Source organism: Tympanuchus pallidicinctus, unplaced genomic scaffold, assembly GCF_026119805.1.
Source record: "Tympanuchus pallidicinctus isolate F22 unplaced genomic scaffold, pur_lepc_1.0 scaffold2, whole genome shotgun sequence".
NCBI lineage: Eukaryota > Metazoa > Chordata > Aves > Galliformes > Phasianidae > Tympanuchus > Tympanuchus pallidicinctus.
In genome coordinates, this window is record NW_026294721.1 from 3,643,722 (window position 1) to 3,658,551 (window position 14,830).

The following is a 14,830-nucleotide window of genomic DNA, read 5'->3' on the forward strand; positions in this document are numbered from 1 at the left end:
TAAAAGCAATGGTCACAGAGCATGTCAGCATTCAGTGTACAGGGACTGGATCTGCAATCAACTTACTTTTAAAACTTGAAAATGTGGGACTTCACAGAACCTTTTATCCCTACTGTCATGTCCCACATGTGAAGGCAGGGAGGGGTGACCAGATTTGCATATTCCCCCTGGTTAGGTTAAGGTGAACTGAAATTCAAGGTCCGTAAGAGGAAAAACATCACATTTAATAGGAGATATATGTAAAACAGTTATCCTATATGTGTTGGCCCTATCACAGTTATATCTTCCTAAGCTGTGCAGTTCTATAAGAAATTCAAGCCTTGTGTTGCCTAACCACTTTAAGAGAGAAAAAGAGATAGAAAGATAGAGATCCACAGTCCAGGGTCTAGCGTCAGGTCTGCTAATGGGGCTGTTCCACATGGCGTAGACTGAAGAAGCAGCAGCAGCAGCAAGTGATAATTTGCAGTAAAAAACAACTTGCAATCAGTAGATTTTAAATTCCCCCAAAATGATCCAAAAAAAAAAAAAAAAAAAAAAAAAAAAAAAGGAAAGGAAAAAAATCAGATCACACATTTCCAATACATTTCCAATACAAGTGATCTTGGCATTATTATTTTATCCTGTGCTGTCCATCTATGTTTTATGTGATGCAATTCCATGTGTGGATGGGAGTAGGAGCATTAATTATGTCCTGCATATGCCTATATCTCTCCATCGCCTCTAGAAAGAGCTAACAGTAAGTCATATAAATGAGTCATCAGGTCAGACTCTGACTCTTGACTTCACATTTGAACTGTAAACTACGTGATCATCTCTTTGTTTTTTGTGTATTCAAAACTAACACTCCAAATGTACAAGCAACACTAATTCCATGCATGAGCATTAGATTTAAAACTGATACACTGAAAAGAAAGTCTTTGCCTTTGGGATTTATTTCTCAGCTCAGAAATCTTCAGATTTCTTTCACTGTTCATCAGAAATGATCAGAAAAATAACACAGAAATTTATATCACTAGATACAATAGTATTCAGTATACTTCATACAGTGAGCTCTCCGCCAATAAAGCTAATTGTAATTCTTGTTGCTTAGCACAGATTTTTTTTTACCTTATATCTATGAAGGCAATTATATGAAGAATAGTTAATCCCCCAGACATCAGCTTTACCTGCATTATTTTAAGTACCATAGCTATTGCACAACACACACAGCCTGCTTAGGTATGGAAAGCAGTAGACAGGTGGGTAAATATATGCATAGGAGCATATGCAATGTAAGTGTTTTCTGTTGTTATCAGTAGTGGAAAAGCAGTTTTGGTAGCTCTATTCAAACTATGACACCCTACATGCTACCATTCTTCATAGTGCTGTTAAACATGAAGACTCAAAGGCACACAGAGATCCAGAGCCTCATTAGAGATGAGATGATAGCATAGAGAAGAGAAACTTAAAAATGCTTTGGTTTGAGGAACTTTATGTACAGGAAAGATGGGTTATATTTAATCCAAGCGGATTCATGTGAAGTCACAGAAATAATTAAACTAGGAAATAGAGGAAGGCAAGAGGCACAGAAGGCACGGACCTCATAAAGCAGAGAGGATGATGGAAAAAGATAGCAGAACGGCTTTTACATAATTAGAAGCAAAGCAATACATCTACACAATAATAGTACAAACAATATATATGAGATGCCTAACTCTGAACTAAACATTTCTGAAACAGGTGAATCACTGAATAAAGGCAGCCAAAAAAGCCAATATAATGTTCTGAATTATCAGGAAGAGAATTAAAAATTAGACAGAAGTATAATTTTTCAGGAAGCAAATAAAAGGCAGAATTTTATTTCATCTTCATGTTTTGAAATAGTTACCTATAGGTTTATAAACTGTTCCTCCATATATGTGAAAGCATAAATAAAATATCAAAGATTCTCCCATACAATTGATCTGACTTGACTGTAGCCTGTACAAATACATAAAGATGGAGATAAAAGCAGATCAGAGTGTATATAGTGGAAGATGCACCCTGCTTTCCCTAATGAAAACAGTCCTTCCTAGTCTAGAAGCTATTCTTCATCTTTTCTTACTATGATTCTGCTGCCAGATTCCTCAAGGCACGACAACATAAGAAGAAAGTGAGTATGCCCATCAACTTGCAGAACGAGCTTGCTTAAAAGCTTCTCCAAACATCATTAGTTTAAGAATGTTACTTTAATAATACAAGAGGAGGACCCAGAACTTTGGAAATATTAATCAAACAAACCTTTTGTGTCTAGGAGTTGAGCCCTGCATGAATTTGTTCCAGAAGCGATGAAAGCTATCAGTTGCATTTATTGAAATGAAACATTACAGACTGTTTTATCTAAATAATGAATGAGTGGACAGGGCTATGATGTGAGTTTGAGGCCTCATCTTAGAACATCCTAAGCTGGATTCCAATTCTCACTGAAAGACTAGTTAGTGTCACAGTTTGGCATTGGCACAGAGTCTGAAGGTGACACATTATATAATCTAAAATGTACTGTAGACAGCAATTCTCTGTTGGTAGGAGTTTGAAAAGCACAGTAACTATTGTATTAAATTTAAGTATTATTTCTACAGTTTATCCTTTAAAAATAATAAAAATCCATATGTCTTTTAAGAGTAGCAGAGAAAAATACTTATCCCAAAGGCTGAACTCAGGATGCTGGGATGGGTTAAGAGCTGTACAGTGTCTGAAAGTTAAGCATTTGTTCAAGAGCAGAATTCATGATCTTGAATAAGTACCAGAAGTGAAATGCTGTTTAAATTTTAAATCTTTCCTTGAATTTTGGCCTAACATTTCAAAGGAGCAAAGTCTGTCATGTTCAGATAAACCACTGCGATAAAAATCAGAAATAGCCAATCCAGGTTCTAAAAACATCACATTTAAGTAACAATGTGAATGTTGTTGTATGATCAGCCTATACTGGGACATCTGGACTTCAGAAGTATTTTGTATCCTGAACTAAATGTGGTACTACTGATAAATTTGATCTACTCAGGTACCATTTTGCCCAAGTATTTCCCTCCTCAGTGGCCATCAGTTCTTCGGGAGAAAATATTTCCATTTTGTTACTTGAAGTAGTTATCAATCCTAACAAACACTGGAGTTGGAGCAAGACAGGAGATAGGGTTGGGAGATAAGCAGAAAATTACAAATTGAGTAAGGAAGATCAAGGGCATTGGAGATATCACCCTCTGCTGGTGAAAGCACTATCAGAAAGATGAAGCTACCTTTGAAATTGCATCCCAGCGTTACAAATTAAACAAAGCCCAGTGACCCCAGAATGGCTGTACCTTCATTTCTAACATTCATGCTTCATCTTCAGCTCAGCTGCTGAGATCAGTAGCTGTCTACCTTTGAACAAAGAAAACCAGCTTGGTAGTGTGCATACTGCTACAGCACTGCAGATGTTTGCTCCTCATTGTCTTCGGATATCTTGTCAGACAATTAGACCTCACAACTCTGCATGAAACAGGCATCACTATATTCAAGCGCTGGAACTGTATCTAGACGCAGTGGGTAACATTAGAGGAATCTAAGCTGCCATAATTTGCACTTCCTCGAAGGGCTCGTTAAAACAGAAATTATACCAACTTGTGCTCCCTGAGGCTACTCATGAAATAAAGATCTCTCTGTATGTGCCTCTATCAATCTGCCAATGCTATTTTCAATGTATAGCTCTGCTTCTTCTGCAAGTCTGAAATTTTCAAGGTTGCATGAAAAGAGAAGAAGACTGACAGATTAGGTTTGTTAAATCAGGATGATCCTCTACACCACAAAGAAAATATTAAAACTGAGTACCGAATCCTAAACCTAGGGTCTGGCTTGCTAAAACAGGGGTAATTCTGACTATAAACTGATTTACTAGGTATCACTGATACTGAGGATCCTGACTCAGAATTGATTTCCCTGTTTTTCATCACCTACTCTCAGCAGCCCAAATTGATTAATTTGATGAAGACCTGGTTGCCTTTGACACATTTTGGTAGGGATCAGAAAAAACATTCATTAAATATTCAAACACACTGCATTCATTTTTAAAAACTCTCTTTCTTGGGCTGTTGGAGAAAAAAAGCACGTTTTGTTCCTGCATACTACAGTTTCTGACAACTGTATATAATCCTCTAGCAAATCTGCCCTGGGGGAGTTAAACTACAGCAAAAGTCAGGGGCTGCTCAAGGAGTTGGAGTTCAGCGGTTAAGCACTGCAGCTACTTAAGAGATGACCCAGCTGAACTGTAAATTCTCAGGTCATAGATAGCAGTGACAAGAAAAATATTACGACAATGACTACAAAGTATGATTGGTACCTATATTGTATCCAGCAGAGTGCCAGTGACATTCTCAAATTGGGCTCAATCCATGATGGGAAAATATTTAGCCTGTTTACTAGATTCTCCACTAAGGTGGGCAGGAGAATTTCTTTTACAGGGACTGTGTAAAATCAGCACCGCACACCACTTCAAAGTATGCAATTAGTGACAGATTGTGCCAATTAAGGTGTGATACTATTATCAAAGCTTCTAGGTCATGCCAGGTTGACTCTACATCTTTTACAAATGAGCTGTGTTACAGTTAAGAGAATTTCAATCACGTATGCATCTTCGTGCAAGAGTTTCAGTTCTGATAGTTCTTGGCAATTTATGGTATCCTTACTGATATTAAATGGAAAATTATTTTTGAGTCTTTTCCTGCCCTGCTCTCTAGCCCAGAATTTAACCTTCATAAACTCATCTGTATTAGGCAAAAAAACATTTTTTTCTGCTTTTTCAGATGCTTCATCATATTTGCCAGAATCCCACCAATTTTGTTTTGATATTTTTAATGTAAAAATCTCTATCAATATCTATATCTTAGAGTCTATGCCTAGACTGAAGAGATTAAAAGACAACAAGGCCTGTAAATCAGGGCTCAACATTCACGCTGAGCAACATGATTGATCCTCTCAAATCAAGAGAACAAGGAAAATCCACGAAGAAAAAAATTAGCATCCAGTTATGAAACATATATTTGATATGGATTTGATTTTATTATAGCTTTCTAGTTTTTATTGATTTGTTTTTTTATAGCATTTATATTAATGAGTGAAATTTTTATGTCCATTTTTTTGCTTGATTGGGGAATAAGCAGAGATGAAATCTAAAACATAAGCTCATAAACAGTTACAAGTAAAACAGGTGGAACAGAAATAATAACAAAAACCTACAAATTGTTGATATACATATTGTTTAAAGCACAGCGATTAATTTATTATGAATGCACTGTTTCTCTGAAATAATTTTTTAATCCTGTGATGCTCCTATTTTCTGACAAAACATGATTATTTCCTGCTACCTCCCATAGGGTGGAGAAGGAAGAAAAGATATTATTAATACATGAATTGTTAAGGCACAGTCAGTGGAAAGAAAAAAAGAACAATGTAAAAAAACACTTTAGACTCTTTAAATCTAACAACTTTAATTTAAAGATCTTGTGGAAAGCTTTATATCAATGAGAATTAAGCTTAGTTTGAGGTGGAATAGCATTAACATTTTAGTTTACATTTTCGTACTAAAGGAAGACCAAATAACCTCCTTTTCACTGTGCCCCTATTAAGGTCTATAATAAAACTAATATTTGATCTATACTTTTTTTTTGTTGTTCTTTTGAAATCCAGCATTAACATGATATTAAATTTGAAATGCTAACTGATAAATCTTAGACTAGTGACATGTTTTTTCTGAAGTCATTCCTTCAGTATTACCCATTAAAAACTTGAAAGAAAAAGATCTACAGTTTTCTAAAATAACCTTCTTTGAAGACCAGTTAAACACAGTCCAGCTGGATGTCTTGGCACCTGGAGTGAGAGGAGTGAGAAATAGACCCATTCTAAGATGTTATTCAGCACAGATAAAACACATTGCCTTCTAGAGTTATTTATTTGTTTCCATTCCCTTGACAGGATATCTAGACAGTTACTTTAGATGAGATGCCTAACTCTCAGATAGCTGAATTTTAAGGAAAATGAATTACCTTCTTAGTCTGCACCCTTAACTCTTCTTACATCAAGCTATGAAAAAATTGCCTCCAAGTCCTTGTTTCTATGAATATGAAGGAAGCAGGGTTGGAAAATTTTCTGACCAACTTAGAAAATGAAAGTTTTTCATCAGAACAATTTGTAACATGGACTTCCTTTAGAATTGCAAATTCCAGGAAAAGAAATGGCAACAAGAATGCATGTTTGAAGCAATAATCAGCTGTTATAGTGCTAATGAAAGTAATTGCACGTTCATTCTCTTCAAGTATAAGAGGCTGGAATGGGTACATGAAAATTAATCAAGTCATTTATACCCTTCTTATAATGCATACCAAAATTTATTTAAGACTCAATCAGTCAAGAAAACTCTTAGATCTCACACAGCAGAGAACAAATAACCCTCATCCTTATGTAATGTTATATTCTTCAGAAAAAAACAAAAGAGATAGATTTATGCATTGATACATTTTTTTTATTTTCAAATTGAAGTAAAATAAATTTAAAAAAAGAAGCTCTCTTAGGTTGACAGAATTCTTCTCATCTTACTTTTTTCAGCACAAACTTCTTAAAATCAACATGCATTTAGCTAACAGCTAATGCCTCTAGTAGCTGAAGTGCACCATAAAACAATATGATGTTTTATATTGTATAATGCGTGTATAATGTGACCCCTCTACTTTAGTAAGTCATTTTAAAATGGTCTCAAATATATCATATATATCTGCAGAGAAGGGCAACAAAACTGGTGAGGGGCCTGGAGCATGAGTCTTATCAGAAATGGCTGAGGGAGCTGGGATTGTTTAGTCTGGAAAAGAGGAGGCTCAGAGGAGACCTCATTTCACTCTACAACTTCCTGAAGGGAGGCTGTGATGAGGAAGGATTTGGCCTCTTCTTCCAGGCAACAAACAGGACTGAAAGAAATGGCCACAAGTTGCACCAGAGGAGTTTAGGTTAGACATAAGGAAGAACTTTTTCTCTCTGAGAGTGGTCAGGCACTGGAATGGCTGCCCAGAGAAGTGGTGGAGTCGCCATCCCTGGCAGTGTTCAAGAGGAGTCTGGATGAGGAGCTATGAGATCTGATTTAGTGCTTGTGGTAGCAATGGTAATGGGAGAACAGTTGAACTAGATGATCTTGTAGGTCCTTTCCAACCTTGTGATTCTATGATTTGTAGGATATTTTTTACTGTTGCATCAATCGAAAGCAGAATAGTAAACAGTGTTACACAAAAGTCTGAGCCATAAATCAAATGTCAGATTCAGAGGATCTTTTCCACATGCTCTGGAGACCACAATTTTATCATCTCAATAACTACTCGTAAGAAGCTTCTATGAATGCCAGCAAATAGCTATTTTACCCGCATGTGACTCTGGAAACTTGTCCCAGTGTACATTTCTTGGTATCTTACTCTATTACTAGAGTGAATTATTCTTTAGAAGGTTGTGGAGATTCTCTTTTTATGGAGAACCTGAACAAAGCTTTTAAGTAGATACAAAGACTCCCATCCTCACTGCCTCAAGCCCTGTGTTGCTTTACACAAGGAGAAGCAATCCACAGGTTCAGAATTTTTGTGTTCTCAATGTGATGTAGAGAATACAAAAAAGCAAGTGATGTCCTATCCATTATAAGTGTAGTTGCCCCATTATTTTACAGGATAATGTAGTTCAGTTTCAGTTCATAAAAATTCACTTCTTTGCCATAAAGAACTTGATGTATTACAGCTCATATAAAAAAGGGATTTTGAAGTGAGCATCTGATTTATTCACCATAAAATACTAAATAACATGATGACCTCTAACTGATCTATGGTGCACCAATCATTCCAGAGGAATTTCAATTTTCCTTCAGTCTATACAATCCACGTTCAGGTGAATAGCACAAGAAGACTAATAGAAACCACATAGTATTGCAAATAATATATGCAAGATGTCAAAGGCATAAGTTATTTACACCAAGGATTCCACAATTTTACTTAACATAATCTCACTTAGCTGCAAAAGAGATTTAAATTTTCTGGCAGTTGAAAATAGTAATTGCCAGTAAAAAAAAAAAAAAATTATGTATGATTTGCAAGACAATGAAGGAGGAAATATTAACATATAGATCAAAGGTTAGAGTAAAACATGTTTCTAAGTAAAAATACTTTTTTCTTCTTTTACATGCATAGCAATTCTTCTATTCAACATGAATACAACAATGCCCTTATATGTTCAGCCAATAAACACAAATGCCTGAAGTCTGGTCCTTGTAATGACTTGTAGAGCAGAACAATTGAAATGACTGTTATTGAAATGGCTAATTTTCTATCATTATTTAAATGAATGATTAGAAAATAAATCCAAATAACAAACTGAAGATGACTTATTGGGACAGAAAATAAAGCAGGACACCTGCAGAAATATTTTCATTGACTATCTTCCCAGATCATCCTTTCAGTCTAAGGTTTTAACTGTAAGATTTAATTTTGCTTTACATTTTTACTGTTTAATTACTATTCTAAAGAGAGATTATCAGCCATCAGTTTCTTTAGTTTGAGACATCTTTTTTTACCCAGTTGTATGTATTTTGAGATACACATACATACAAAAAAAAAAGGGTGTGTGTTTATATACATAATTACTTAATTATAGGATTTATGGGACATTTATGTGCACATTTATTCTCATATATATGACGTCATAAAAAGATGATTTGTAAATTTCTTATTTACGTGATATTTATTATTACTGACAAGCTGTAATTGATAGGATGTACTGGACATCCATCTAGAATTTTGTAATTAATAAGAGCAGAACAAACTTAAATAAGCCAGATAAATATGAAAAAATAAGTAGATTTATAGATGTACGTTTTATACTTAAAGCTAATTTATTAAGGAAAGGAAGTTCTTTCTTTCTTAATAATTTGCAAGTATTTGTGTAATCTTGTTCTATTCATCTCTGTGCCAGAGGCTGGAATCAAGAACTCAGTGTCACTTGAACAGTGAAAGAGATTTCAGGGTTTACTATTCTGGACAGAATTAAAAGGTGATTGAGAAATACTCAGATAAATTAATAGGCTTAATTCCAATCAGATTTATATCCAGTTTGCCAAAACTGAGATGTTTTGAGTAAAATATTGAGTTGAACGAAACAGTAATTTTTTTAAAAAAAGTTTTGTTTCTGTCAAAATACATTCCAATCAGGTTTACTGATTAATGATAAAAGGACTGACTAATGATGGGAATAATGCTTTCCTATAAAAAGCAAGGCATACAAACACACAATAAAAATTTAGAAGTGTTTAAGATGATAACATTTCAATAGGAAATAAGAGTATATACTTTATAAAAGATTTTGTTGGTGGTGATGGTGGTTGTGGTGATGATAGTGGTGTTCTTTTTCTAGAGAAGAAAATGAAAAGCAACAGCAAATATAAGCTTTGTATTGTCCATCTTAAGTTCTGCACGGGGGAATACTGTGACCGCCAAGATACATGAAAAGAATTTTTGCATTTATCCCCAGCTATCAAAACAATCAAAGAGTGTGAGCTATGAAATGGTTATAGGACTTGTGTGGTTCTCTGAACTCCAATAGTCTCACAGAATGGAAAAAAAACAGAAGAGTACCCAGGGTTGTTGGGTGAGACCAACAGAAAGTTTGTAATCTGATTATACTGGAATAGTTTATGGACTGCAACCATTAATTGGAAGTGCAAAGAGACAAACATTGGATTAAAACCTGACAAAACAGCAATATAACAAAAAGTACATTCAGTAGAATTGTATACACATAGGCTTTTCTTATATAATTTCTATATTAACTGTAATTTCAACAGGAATGTATGTCTTTGACAAAATGGTCTTACAATCTCACTTTGGCAGTCCATAGGACATTTCATAAAGATTCAAAATTTTGCCCAAGATGAGCAAAAGAATGAAATGCTTTTCAAGTGATTATTGTGGCAGAACCATGTACTTGATAGACTGCGCATAGACAAGGTTATCAATCAACCATCTTGTAGTTATCATGCAAGCTGACCTGACATTTAGAGTTCAAGACTTAGAACAAGCAGAAGCATTCAGCTCTAAACATGACCATTTTTTGGTCCGTTCTTTCTTCTGGGCTTGCGTAACTTCTATGACCTCTATGGTATAGAGTACACAGCAAAACTACAACTTACTCACATCGATTTCTATTGCTTTTAGTTTCCTTTTCATGTGAATCCAGATCTCTGAGGACCAAAAAATAAGCTGCTTAATTTCATGCCACAATTAGTCAAAGAAAGTACACTTCCTCAACTTTCAATGTAAGACCTTATCATAGAATCATAGAATTGCTTGAGTTGAAAGAGTCTCATGAAGTTCAACTCCTCTGCAATGAACAGGGACACCGACAATGAGATGCTCAGAGCCGGATCCAGCCTGATCTTGGCTGTTTCCAAGAACAGGATGTCTACCACATCTCTGGACAACCTGTTCCAGTGCTTCACTGAGAGTTTGTAGGGCATTTTACAACAAACAAGTTCTCTCTACTTCTGGCTATACCTCACTTTTTGCAGCTTATGAAAGGATGGTTTTTCATGGCAGATACAAGAAGACTTTTATAATTCTCAAATGCAAAATAAACTGGATCCTTCTTTCTCTTCCTCAGACAGGCATATAGTGCAGACAGATGCATTCAGGTTGCAGCTAATACACAAAATAGCTAATTCTCATTCTCTGTCTATCAGTGCATTCAGCATAGCTACCAGTGTTCCTACCAGATATCTTAGCCTAAAGTAGATGTCAACGTTTGTCAGATCAGAATGACAGCACCAGCCTTTTTCATGCATCTTTTCCACACATGCACAAGCATCGCCCTGCCGCAATTAAAGAGTCAGATTTTTTATTTTTATTTCCCCCTCCATGTGAGTATAGTCATTTTTTTATGTTACTGCACAGGCAATGAAATAAGGATCATCATTTTTTGATTTCAGCTCCTTGGAAACTTTTCCCTGGTTGTTAGATGCTCTTTCTTTTCCTCCCAAGTCTTTGTGTTGCTATCCATGTTTAAATTGCACAGTAAGACGCTCACTTCAAGGGCTAGCAGTTAATTATTATTTCTCTGTAAATGTTTGGGATGTGCTGCAAAAATGGAATTGGAACTAATGTAAACCTGTCAAGGCTTTTCATAGAAGAAGGCTACCAGTCAAGGAGCCATTGTTGCTGAGGACAAGAGACTGCTTAAAAGCCTGTGCATCTCTAAGAAACTTCCAAATGATGGGTCTTTCAGAAAAAGAAAAAGCATATTTAATGGCTTTCAAAACTAGAAATTATGTAGTGATTAGGGGAAGGAAGGTTTGTGCTATTCTAAAGAGTAGCTCAGCTGAGAAGAGCTGGGTCTCCTCAGGCACATTAATATTAGTGAGCCCACATGAGGAGTGTGGAGAATGAGTTTTGATAGAAAAAAAACACTGATTGGAGAAGAGAAAAAGAACATTTTCTTCTCAGTATAACTAAAGAGATACCTCTATATTGTTCAACTCATATATGCCAAAACCCAGCAAAAGTACACTTATGCTCATTGCTTCATTTCATGCTATTCTGTCCACTATATAGTGTACCCAAGCAGCATTATGGTGGTGCATCTTGCAGAGTTGCTTTATTTGCTATCAGCCATAGCTCACAGTGAATCATTCCTGTGACATCAACTACTGGTGAAGGCAAAACAAAATGCAACCAAGGTAAGGCAACTTACATTTAAGCCATGCTGAAGAATTACCCTTGGGGAGGAAATCCCAGCTATAAAGCTAAAGGGGAAAGAGGGAAAAAAGAAGAAGAAAGAAAGGAAAAGAAAGCAAAGAAAAACACAATAAGGCTTGGAGTCAATGCTGCTCTTTTACAGGGCTTCCCCATTGTGCATCTCCTTTCAACTGGAAGCCGCAGTGAACAATGGGGCTCTGTTGTCAGATTGGTTGTACTTTATTGCTCTGAAGCATACAACTGATTGCCGGTCTTGCCTTCATCACATAAGTGCTCTTTGTATTCACATCCCTCACTCTATTAGCTGCAGCTGCAAGTCTTCTCTGCTGCTGGAATCAGATTTTTCCACTGCCAGTTCATGGATATGTTATAATTGAGTGCTCTTCAAGTATCTCCCATATACACCATTGATATTTAGAACTTCACTTGGATTGGTTTTAAATTCCTGCACTGAGATTTTATCTAGTGGCTTTTCACAGGGTTCTCCTGGTTAAGGACTAGGTAAGTCCAGCTATTGTGCTCTTCAGAGGAAAGAAGCAGAACAATGTGCTTGATGTGTATTGAGACTGCATTTTCTAGTAACTGAAGTTTCAAACCATGGGGTTTGTCCCCGAGAAAGGCAAACCATAGCACATTTTGCTTTTAGTGCATTGGAACTGCGAGTCTCTGCTTACAGCACCTTAGTGCTGTTGGCCTCCCAGAATGCAATAGGGCTGTCCCCTGGCACCGTGAGGGAATTTAAGAGGATTTCAGCATTTGAAATGAAGAAGATATCCAACACTCTAGGTGTTAAGCATTTGTATTCCCAGTAAAACAGTCTGAATGGTTAATGCGGTGCAACAAAGACAGCTGAGCTCACTGCAATGACTGCGGAGCTCAGACAGGCAGACAATCATAACGATGAATAGGAAGTCTGCTGGTATGGGTGAGAAAAGTCCCAAAAGGTCCATTAGAGCAAATCCCCAGCTGGTAGCACTTGGCCAGGCTCCTGCAGAGCTTCAGGGCTCACAGTGAGCAGTGCTGAAACGTTTTATAGTAGCAGTATGTGTTAAAGACTGTCACGAAAAAGTTTAGCATCAAGAGGTGGGAATGGGAAGATCCAGGGTGCCTAACAGCAGAAATGGATGAAACGTTTTAAGTATTAAAACAAACTAAAACTAATTTTCCTGCATGATCCCAGGGATGTATCATCAGGTTACTTCAGCACCTATTGGGATGTCTATTGCATTCTGCATGGTTGTATTGGGGTCTTTTGTGACCCTTAGTAGCTGTTTGCGGATGCTCCCTCACTATTTATTCATATATGGTCACATGTCCCCTAATAACAAGCTGAACGGTTCTCTTCCTGCCAGCTTTCCAAGGAGAGCAATTGTTCTTAATCAGTCAGTTAACATAAATTGCCAAGACATCCATGCTTTAATATAAATACTACTTGATGAAAGGATTCTATATTCCTGTTGATCAAACACAGACAATACACCCTTCTTATGCAAGAGAAGATTATTCTTTCCATTACATACATCTCCCTGCTTTGAAAGTTTCAAATATCTACATGGTATCGAGATAAATAAATACATAAATCAGACCAACTATCAGCAATATAATTAACTCCCCTTGCTTTGAAGGGGAGAAAATCATGTCTACATTTGGGAGTAGAAATTTTAGGAAGTTCTGGTATCTTAATTGTTCACACTAGGAGAGTGCGTAAAAATTTCTTTGCTGACTGTATAGCTACATTTCCTTCCAAAACAAAGATACCTCATAAAATGGTGTATAGTCTGGTTTCACCTTGGTACAGTGTAAGAAAAAACAAGGTATGCTCCAGGGATCAGGACTGGAGGATGCAACCCAGAACATACATGTTCTGTAGTAGTAAACAAAGAAGGTGGCAAGCCTTTTATTTAACAGACATATGCATTTTTTAGAACAGAGAATGTTTTTCTAGAAAGTAGCCTCACCTGTTTCCAAAAGCAATCTCCTTATATAACTCAAAGTGAACACGAGAACAGCGTCTCATGCACTGAAGTCCTTATCACAGTTTTATGTAGAATCAGAAACCTGAAGATAACAGTATGGCTCATTACAGCAGTGGGATCAGTCCAAGTGTATAGATTTGATACATTACACAAAGTATAAGAGCTAAAGAGTGGACACAGATGTCCAAAGGCCAGAAGAGTTCAAAAATGATGAGAAGTAAATTTGTTGGGATCTTCTATTCTAAACTATACAAACCAGTGTAGTATGCAATACAAAACTAACTCATGTTTTTCTTCTGTTTACTGCTTGTGAGTGCAGGACACTGGAATGAAGGAGAGAAAGTTGTCCTTGGATCTAACCATTCTTCCTTTCAAAGTTTCTGTTACATAAAGGTCCTTTGGTGTCAAATTACTTCTTAAAGGACAGTAAATTCATTAAGGATAGCAGGAAATGAATCTGACAACACAAGCAGACAGAAGATGTAGTAGTAACATTTTTATCACAACTTGCCATCTTAATCACTGTATTTCATTTGAAAGCTGTGGATATTATTGTATCAGTTTGACTCAATATATCCACATCTGTATGAAACAAATATCCTTAAACTCCCTCAAAAGATGGGAAAAGCAACTCAAAGAGAAGGTCTGGAGAATTATCAAAGTCATGAAATGAGATTTACACAGAGAGTTCCACCTCTTCCAACACTCCGAATGTTAGAATATACCTTCTCCCATCCTCCAAATTTTATTCAAGACTTTGAGAGCTTGTACAAGAAAAGAGTTGTGGATAGAAAAAAAATGAGAAACCATAATGTGCACCGTTCATCTGTCAGATAAGGAGCAAGTAGAAACAAAGATCATGGTTATGTACATTTGTTTTGATTAAACATGTTATGTAAATATAATATGCTAATTCTGTGCATTCCTTAGGCTCTTGGCAAATTGCTAATGCAGCCGTCAGTATGGTGAGGCTTGGGCTTCCCCACTGTTGATTAAGAAGTTTTTATGATAGATCTATAAATATGGAACATTAGTCTGATGAATGTGAGAATTTGCTATCGTGGGAGTGTATAAATGCAAATTGATATTGTTATTGTT